The 9,235-nt window shown below is 36.2% G+C and overlaps 1 long non-coding RNA gene across 1 annotated transcript; it reads right to left on the bottom strand.

Annotated features, from left to right (window-relative positions):
• Nucleotides 1–4,641: 4,641 nt before the first annotated feature.
• LOC132651061 (uncharacterized) lies at nucleotides 4,642–8,815 on the bottom strand. Its single transcript, XR_009588976.1, has 2 exons — nucleotides 7,458–8,815; nucleotides 4,642–5,127 (listed from the first exon to the last, which is right to left on the bottom strand). It is a non-coding gene; the product is annotated as an uncharacterized LOC132651061 (long non-coding RNA).
• Nucleotides 8,816–9,235: the final 420 nt, after the last annotated feature.

Genomic DNA, 9,235 nt, shown 5'->3' with positions numbered 1-9,235 from the left:
GGAACATTTAAATATATATATATATATATATATATATATATATATATATATATATATATATATATATCAGAATGCTTAAAATGCACATGAAATGGGTAAGTTTTATGCCCAAGCAACCATGATTCAAACATGAATTCAACTTTTATTCAACAGCCTAAATAGACCTAAACAGACTCATGAGGAAATTCAACGCTCACAAAAGCATCTTACCAAAAAAGAAATTAAGGAAGGCTGAAAGATTACAAAAGGAGACTCCAATATGTTGGAGACCAGAATGCACCATAACTGAAGGGTAGAGGATCGGAGTCCCAAAGACCATCGAGCAGGTCCAGGGGTAGCAAACTATGGTGCAGTCAGCCCTTCTACATACTCCAGTGAGTTTGGACTCCCAGGGTCTCTCAGCTGTAGCAACCAGACCTCAGATTCCTCCTGCTCCCCTGAGGTCAACATCAGGATTACTGGAACAGCATCCCATCCACCAAGCCACAGTTCCTTTGGTCAACCTGTGGACCTCAGGAAAACAAGAGAAACACAGGGATCCCAGATCCAATATGGCAGAGCAGAGAGGAATCTGCATACAAGGAACACAGTTTTAGGCAGGCCTATAAGCTGCAGCCCAGCTTTCTTCTGATTAGCCCCCACTGTTGTCACCTTGGCCTGGAGCCCATTGGGGCATCTGCATATGCTCAGTGTTCATGACCAGTAGCAGTACCTGCACCCCAAACATCGGGGCTCCCATGCATGCACACTCCCTGACCTTCAATTCACATGCCCCCATCTGTTTTTTTTTTTTTTTTTTTTTGCTCACTACATGGCCTGTTCACTGCCCTTCAAGACACTGGCATCTGAATTGCCAGCACCCATTCTTGAGCCACTGCACATTCCTCATCTTCCTGAACACTACACTAGACTCCAAAGACAGGCTGGTCCAGTCTTTGGTGCAGGTTCCAGGAACAAACAGCTAAGGCTACAGAAAACCACATGGCAAAAGTCTAGCATAAAATAACAGTCAACAAAAATCAGGACACCATGGCTCCACCAACCCCCCCAAAAAAAAAAAACAATGTATATACTAATGTAGCTGTAACACAAGAAAATGACCTTAAATCTATGCTTATTCAAATATTTGTGGCATATGAAGAGGAAAACAACTAATCTCTCAAAGAAATACAGGCAAATACAACAAAAGAGAGGCCATCATAGACAGGAAACCACAATCAAACAGGTGAAGGAAATACAATTATCCATGACCTTAGAAAATTAGAATTAATTAAGAAACCACAAACAAAGAAAACTGGGGATGGAACACTTAGAAAAGTGATCGAGTACCATAGAGATAAGCATCACCAACAGAATACAAGAAATTGGGGAAAGAATCTCAGGCGTTGAAGATGTAGTTGAAGTAACTGGTAAATCTCTCAAAGGAAAGAAAAAGTATAGTTTCTGATGCAAAACATTCAAGACATCCAGGACACCGTGAAAAGGTGAAACCTAAGAATAATAGCAATAAAAGAAACAGATGATTCCAGGCTCCAAGGTCCAGAAGCTATTTTCAATAAAATCGTAGAAGTTTCACCAACCTTAAGAAAGAGATAGCTTTAAACATAAGAGCAGCTTACAGAACACCACATATTCTAGACCAGACAAGAAAATACTTGTGCAACATAATAATCAAAACACTAAATCTACCCAATGAAAAAAAATAAAAGCAGCAAGGAAAAAGGCCAAATAAGATATAAAGGCAGACCGATCAGAATCACACCAGACTTCCCAAAAGAGACTATGAAAGCCAGAAGGGCCTCAGTGGATGTCATACAGACACTAGGAGATCACAGATGCCAGCAAAAGTGACCCAGCAAAAGTTACAGTCAACACAAATGGAGTAAACAAGATGTTCCATGACAAAACTAAATTTAAACAATATCTTTGCAGCATCCAGACCTAGAGAAGCTACTAGAAAGAAAACACCAACCAATGAGATAATCTAAACCCAAGAAGCACAGGATATAGATGACATCACAACAAAAAAATCAAGAAAACACAAGTACACAAACATACCATCAGCACCAATTCCACAATAACAAGAACTAACATTCATTGGATTTTAATATCTACCAACATCAATAGACTAAACACTACAAGAAAAAGACATATTCTAACAGAATGGTTACAGAAACAGGATTCAACATTCTGCTACAAACATGAAACACTTCAGCCATAAAGATAGACACTAACTTGAAGTAAAGTGCTAGAAAAAGATTTTCCAATCAAATAGGCTGAAGGAGCAAGTGGCAGTAGCATCCTAATATCTAATCAAATAGATTTTTAAAAATATTAATTAAAAAAGATTGGGAAGGATACTTCAAATTCATCGAAGAAAAATCCACCATTAGGACATCAATATCTTGAAAAACTATGCCCCATATACAAGGGAACCTGCACTGTAAAAGAAACATTCAAGCTGAAATCACACATCAGTCCCAACTTAGTAATAGTGGGAGACTTCACCACCACACTCTCACCAATTGACATATCATTGAAACAGAAGCTAAATAGTGATAGTGAAGATTACAGAGGTCATGAATCAAATGGATCTAAGGGATTTCTACAGAAATTTTCACCTAGACACAAACAAATATGCTTTCTTCTCTGCACATCACGGATCCTTCTCCAAAACTGACCACAAAGTCAGGAACAAAGCAAATCTCAAAAGATACAAGAAGACTGACATAACCCTTGAATCCAATCACACTACCATGTTCTAGAGCTGGACCTCAGCTATGACAAAAAGAGCAAAACACCTGCACATATATCAAACCTGAACAACTCTCTACTCAATGACAGGTGTGTCGTGGAAGAAATAAAGAAAGAAATTAAAGATGTTCAAGAATTAATTGAAAATGAAGGTGCAACATACCGAAACTCCTATGACAAAATGAATGCTGTGCTAAGAGGAAAGTTCATAGTTCTTCATAAAGGAACTTGAGACATCTCATACATGCAATTTAATGACACACCTGAAAGATCCAGAAAAGATACAAAAGATACAGACACACCCAAGAGGAGTAGATGGCTTTAAATAATCAACCTCAGTGCTGAAATCAATATACTAAAAACAAAATGATTCAAAGAATCAACAAAACCATGAGCTGGTTCTTAGAGAAAATCAACAAAATAGACAATCTCTTAGCTAAAGTAACTAAAAGGTAGAAAGACACTATCGAAATGAACAACATAAAAAATGAAACATGTATGTAAGGACACACACCAAGAAAATTAAAAGAAAAGTCTTACCTCAAAAGTCTATATGTCACAAAAATTTTAAATCTATATGGAATACACAATTTTCTTAATAGAGTCCACTTGCCAAAGTTAAATCAAGATCAGGTAAATAAATTAAATAGTCCTATCTCTCCTAAGATAATAGACGCTGTAATAAAAAAATCCCCATCAAAAAAGCCCAGGTCCAGATGGTTTCGGCAAAGAATTCTACCAGACATTCAAAGAAGAGGAAATACCAATATTCTTCAAACTATTCCACAAAATAGAAACAGAAGGAACATCACCAACCTCATTGTATGAGGCCACAGTCACGTTGATACCTAAACCACACAAAGATCCTACAAAGAAATGAACTTCAGACCAATATTGCTTATGATCATTGGTGCAAAACTACTCAGTAAAATTCTTGAAAACTGAATCCAAGAATACAACAAAAATATTATCCACCATAACCAAATAGGCTTCATCCCAGACATGCTGGGGTGGTTCAGTCTACAGAAATCTATCAATGTAATCCACCACATAAACAAACTGAAGAGAAAAAAAAAAGACATGATCATTTCCCTACATGCCAAAAAACATCTGACAAAATCCAACACCCATTAATGTTAAAAATTTAGGAGAGATCAAGAATAGAAGGCACATACCTAAACATAGTAAAAACAATATGCAGCAAGCCTATAGCCAACATCAAACTAAACAGAGAGGAACTTAAATCTATCCCACTGAAATCAGGCACGAGGCACGACTGCCTGCTCTCTTGATATCTCTTCAACATAGTATGTGAAGTCATATATCACACTGCAAGGAATTTAACCTATGGTAGCACTAGATCTCAGAATATAACGAATATTTAATCTTTCAACATTTTAGTGTTTTCAATAAATCATAAAATGTTTTGTTTGTTATCCAGTTGTCTAACGGTTGGCCTTTTTGAATATGATAAAAAAATAGTAGATTCTCATCGTTATATTAATGTATTTTCATTTTGACTTTTTACTTTCTTATGAAAATTTTCATTTTAAAAAGAACATAATTATCTCACTATACCTCTTCTTGTTCTTTGCCAAGAACATCTTCTTGAGCCACTTTATATCTATTCTCTCTCAAATTCATGGCCTCTTGTTTATTATATGTTTAGTTGTGTGTGTGTTTGTTTGTATTAAAAATAAAACATGCACATGCCATATGAAGTTACTTGTCTATGTTAACACACATTTGACCATAACCCTAAACAGGCAACCATATTTTTATTTACATCAACTTTCTTTTTCTACTATTGTTGATACTGAAGATGACAAATGTAAGTGTTATAAATGCAGTTCAATTTCTCATGCATTCAAGAAACAATCACACATGTACTTTTCCTGGAGTTATCTTCAGGCAAAAATCATTAGGTTTGTTTATTGCAGAAATAAAAATCAATTCTGGACCAGTGGAGATCTCGCAATTAATGGGGAACCTATACCATGGAGATAGCCATGTCATGCACCAAAAGGCAGGGTTTTTTTTTTTTTTTTAGTAGTTTTCATATGACACAATAGCAAGAGAATTGCCACTCAAATCTTCACACATTTTGTGGCATCAGCAGTGATTACTAATGGATTCAGGGATGAGGGAAAGAGACATGGAGAACAGCATTGCATTATGACACCATAGTCAGTTTGTAACTTTCCCCTTCTACATTCCCAAGCAGTTGAGGATAGGTGTTATTTTTCTACCTGTCTGGTTGGAAATGTGCCACTCCGGACAAAATACACAAGAAAAACAGCAAATGGGTCTTTCTTCTTGTAGAACTTTCCAGAATCCTGGACCACAGCTCTGTGTACATACAGATTGAGGAGTCTGAAGGCAACACAGAAAAACTGGTCATAATATTGAACATTAATTTAAAATACTTTAGGCTAAACAACTTAAATGTACATACTCTATGTAAAGTGTATGTATTTTTTGTGTGTGTTTAAGTTTTTTATAATTTTTTATTTTTTTATATTAATCACAAGCTCAGTATCCAAGTGGGTTACCCTAGCAAAGGGAACAGTGACTATCTCTGACATGAACTCAATGACTGGCTTTTTGACCTCCCCCTTCCCTCTGAGGGAGGAGCAGCCTTGGTAGGTGACAGACGAGGACATTGCAGCCAGTCCTGAAGATACCTGAAAAGCTAAGGTCAGATGGAAGTGGAAGAGGACTTCTCCTATCAGTGGACTTGGAAAGGGGCAAAGAGGAGATGAGGGAGGGACAGTGGGATTGAGAGGGAATGAGGGAGGGTTTATGACTGTGATACAAATTAAATTATATGTATTTAAGGGGAACTCCGAGGTTATCATATGTGAGTGTAGAATGGAGATTTGAAGTTAGCTCACTTCCTATTATTAAGTGTTCAACAACCATTTATGGGGATCAAACTGTGACTCACTTCTGCCTCACCTATGTGAAATGTATAAGGCATCCACATATTCTCTCCTCTGAGGCAGCAACTCAGAACTCATTTATTGTATGAATTATGGAAGGGTTGGATTGTCAGACAGAAAACCCAACACTCTCGCCTCATCTGTTTCTACCTTTACATTTCCAGTCATATATTAAAACCCACACACTCTGATTCAGCTGAAAAAGGAAGCTCAATTTTCTCATGAAAGATTGTTTGGCCATTGGTGAATTATATTATATTTCTGTGATGTTTACGCATGACTCCCAGTGGTAGGAATTATACTGTACCTTTCCTTTCAAACGTTAGAGACATCATCACATAGGATTTTTACCAATTGCATTCTTAGTTAATCACAATAACTACTAAACTAATACAGTTTTAGTTCATTATATTTTAGAAATTGTGTAGGACAGGAAATATTTCTATCTTTCCTTAGACATCTCATCTGCCTTGATTTGGATTCAGTTTCTGTCTCATAAATATGTCTATATTAACAGTATTATGCTTGTAGATAACTGGCTCAGCAGTTAAGAGTGCATATCGCTCTTGCATAGAAATATGAGTTCAGTTCCAAACATACGTATTGGGCAGCTCATATACATTGGTTCCAGAAATGTCTTTTATCAAAATCCATAATTATTTCTTGTTTATGCTACCTCAAAATCTTGTAAAACTATTGATATGCTTGTGTTGGAGTTGTGTGAATGGAAGGATGCATTGAGCTTCAGCTTGCCTGTATAATTAACATATGTGACTATATAGATAAGTTTGTATCCATGTGTGTGTTATCATGTGTGTGTGTTTACATGTGGTAACACCCACAAACATGCCTATATATAACCATGAACACTCATTCATTCATTCATTGCATCATCAATGAACACAAGCATTCAGGTTCAATTCATCTAATTCTAGCTAAGGAATTAGATGACATTATGTGTGCGTCTGTAGGTGTACTTATTTGTGTATGTAGACATTATATATATTTGAAATACTGGTTTATTTCAGATTTAAAGTCATCATACAGAAATAAAGGGATTACTAAGTATGTAATGCTCTTGCCACATAAGCATGAAAGTCTGAATTTAATCATGATGAAGGGATGAAAAGAAAGTTTGGGTGCAAAAAATATGCCTGTAATCCAAGCTTTATGATCATGAAGACAGAGAGAGTACATAGGTAATACTGTCCACTGAGCAGAGCAAAATCAGAAAGTAAGGGTTTCAGAAAGATATCCTATTTAAAAAGAAAGTGGACAGCAACTTAGGAAGATAATCACAGTTAACTGTGGCCTTAACCAGCACATGTGTTCATATGCATGAATACCCACAAACAAACTCACAGTCACAACAGAGATAAGAGCTTGAAATTTCACAACAGGAACTCAATGACTGGCTCTTTGGTCTCCCCACCCCCGAAGGGAGGAGCAGTCCTGTTAGGCCACAGAGGAGGGCTTTGCAGCCAGTCCTGAAGATACCTGATAAAACAGGATCAGATGAATGGGGAGGAGGTCCCCCCTATCAGTGGACTTGGAAAGGGGCACGGTGGAGATGAGGGAGGGAGGGAGGGACTGGGAGGGAATGAGGGATTGGGACACGGCTGGGATACAGAGTTAATAAAATGTAACTGATAAAAAATAATAATAATAAAAAAAGAAATTTCACAATATATATTACACAATCAAGTTTATAATTCTTTACAAATAATTCCCTTTATATTAAATGCTGAAAATTTTTCCAACCTGATTAAAATTGTTTGGCCATTGAATCAGAACTTCATTGATGAAAAAGCCTTGGTCTTGTGGACTCTTGAAGACAAATTCTCCCACTTTAAGTATTAATGAATTTTGCTTACTATATGCAATAAAGTTTTGTATATCATATGTTTCCATGACATTCTTGTTCTCATCAAAGCTTATTTCATCTCCAGCAGCATTTGTCACTTTAATTTTCCTCAAAAATGGATGCAGCTGAAGAGAGACAAAATTTTATATGAGTGGCCCACACAGATTACTGGTTGACCTTTAAGAGAAATTCATTTTCCCTCTCTCTGATATGGGTTTCTTTTTAAAGGTGCTTAGTTTGTTTAGGAGTCTCCCCAGTTGTATAGCAAGATTAAAATTATTCCCCTTTGAAGTAATGCTAGAGTTACTAAACACAAGTAGAAATATCATTTATGAGAGAGAAGATAGTATAGTGTGTAACGTGTCCTTAGTTGGAAAAAGGTCCTGTGTCTTTCTCCAGCACCAGAAAAAAAATATTTCCATTTAAAAGATGGATATTTGAAGAGGATTCAAAATGGTGGTGCCCAGTCCACATGGTTTCTGAGTGCTAGGACTCTAGTGACTCCACAGCAAGTAAGAGGCTGTGCTGTGGACCCCAAAACACCAATGTCTATGCTTCTCAGCTTTAATGTACACTAGAAGGAAAACTCCAAGCAAATAAAGTTAACCACACCCAAGAAAACAAATAAGATATAAAAAAACACCATTGCTGCAAAACCAAAAGGAGAGAAACACAGAAACTCACTACAACCATAAAAATCAAAATTACCAGCACTAGCAAACATTAGTTATTAATATCACTCAACATTAATGGATTCAATTCCTCAAAAAAAAAAAAAAAACCACAGACTAACAGAATAGATGCATAAGTAGGACTGCTGCAAACAAGAAACACATCTTAACAAAAAAAGAGGACATTACCTCAGAGTGAAGGGCTGGAAATAGCTTTTTCAAGGAAATGGACCCAAGAAGCAAATTGAAAGAAGCCATCCTGATATCTAATAAAAATAAACTTTTAACTGAATTTACTCAAAAGATATGGGAAAGGATGCATATCATAGTAAAATGATACATATCATATCAAAAATCCACCAAGATGATGTTTCAATTCTGAATATTTTGCTTCAAACACAAGGGCACCTACATTTGTAGAAGAAGCATTACTAAAGCTTAAATAATACACTTATATGTCCACAGTAATAGTGGGAGACTCCAAAACACCGCACTAACCAAAGGACAAATCATGAAAACAGAAACTAGATAGAGAAACAATCAAACTAACTAATGATCAAATCAAATGGATTCAACAGATATCTACAGAATTTTCACCCAGACAAAAAAGGATATACCATCTTCTCAGCACATCACAGAAACTTCTTCAAGATTGCCCATTAACTTGGTCAGAAAGCAAGCCTCAACAAGTATAAGAAATTTGTAATAACACCTTGTATCTTATCAGACCACCATGGATTAAAGCTAGAGTTCAATAACAATGGAAACAATAGAAAACCTATAAAACTAATGGAAACTGAATGACTCAGTAATCATTGGGTCAGGGAATAAATAAAGAAAGAAAATATAGATCTTCTAGAATTCAGTGAAAATGAAGAGACAACATACCTAAACTTCTGGGACACAATGAAAGCAGTGCTAAGGAGAAGGAAGGTTCATAGCATTAAGTGCCTTTCTAAAAAGAATTACGGAATTCTCATAGCAGCAATTTAAAAGTACATGTA

The sequence above is a fragment of the Meriones unguiculatus genome, assembly GCF_030254825.1.
Source record: "Meriones unguiculatus strain TT.TT164.6M chromosome 13 unlocalized genomic scaffold, Bangor_MerUng_6.1 Chr13_unordered_Scaffold_39, whole genome shotgun sequence".
NCBI classification, from domain to species: domain Eukaryota; kingdom Metazoa; phylum Chordata; class Mammalia; order Rodentia; family Muridae; genus Meriones; species Meriones unguiculatus.
Note: the sequence above shows the minus strand (reverse complement) of the source record. Positions and strands in the feature narration are given on the sequence as shown.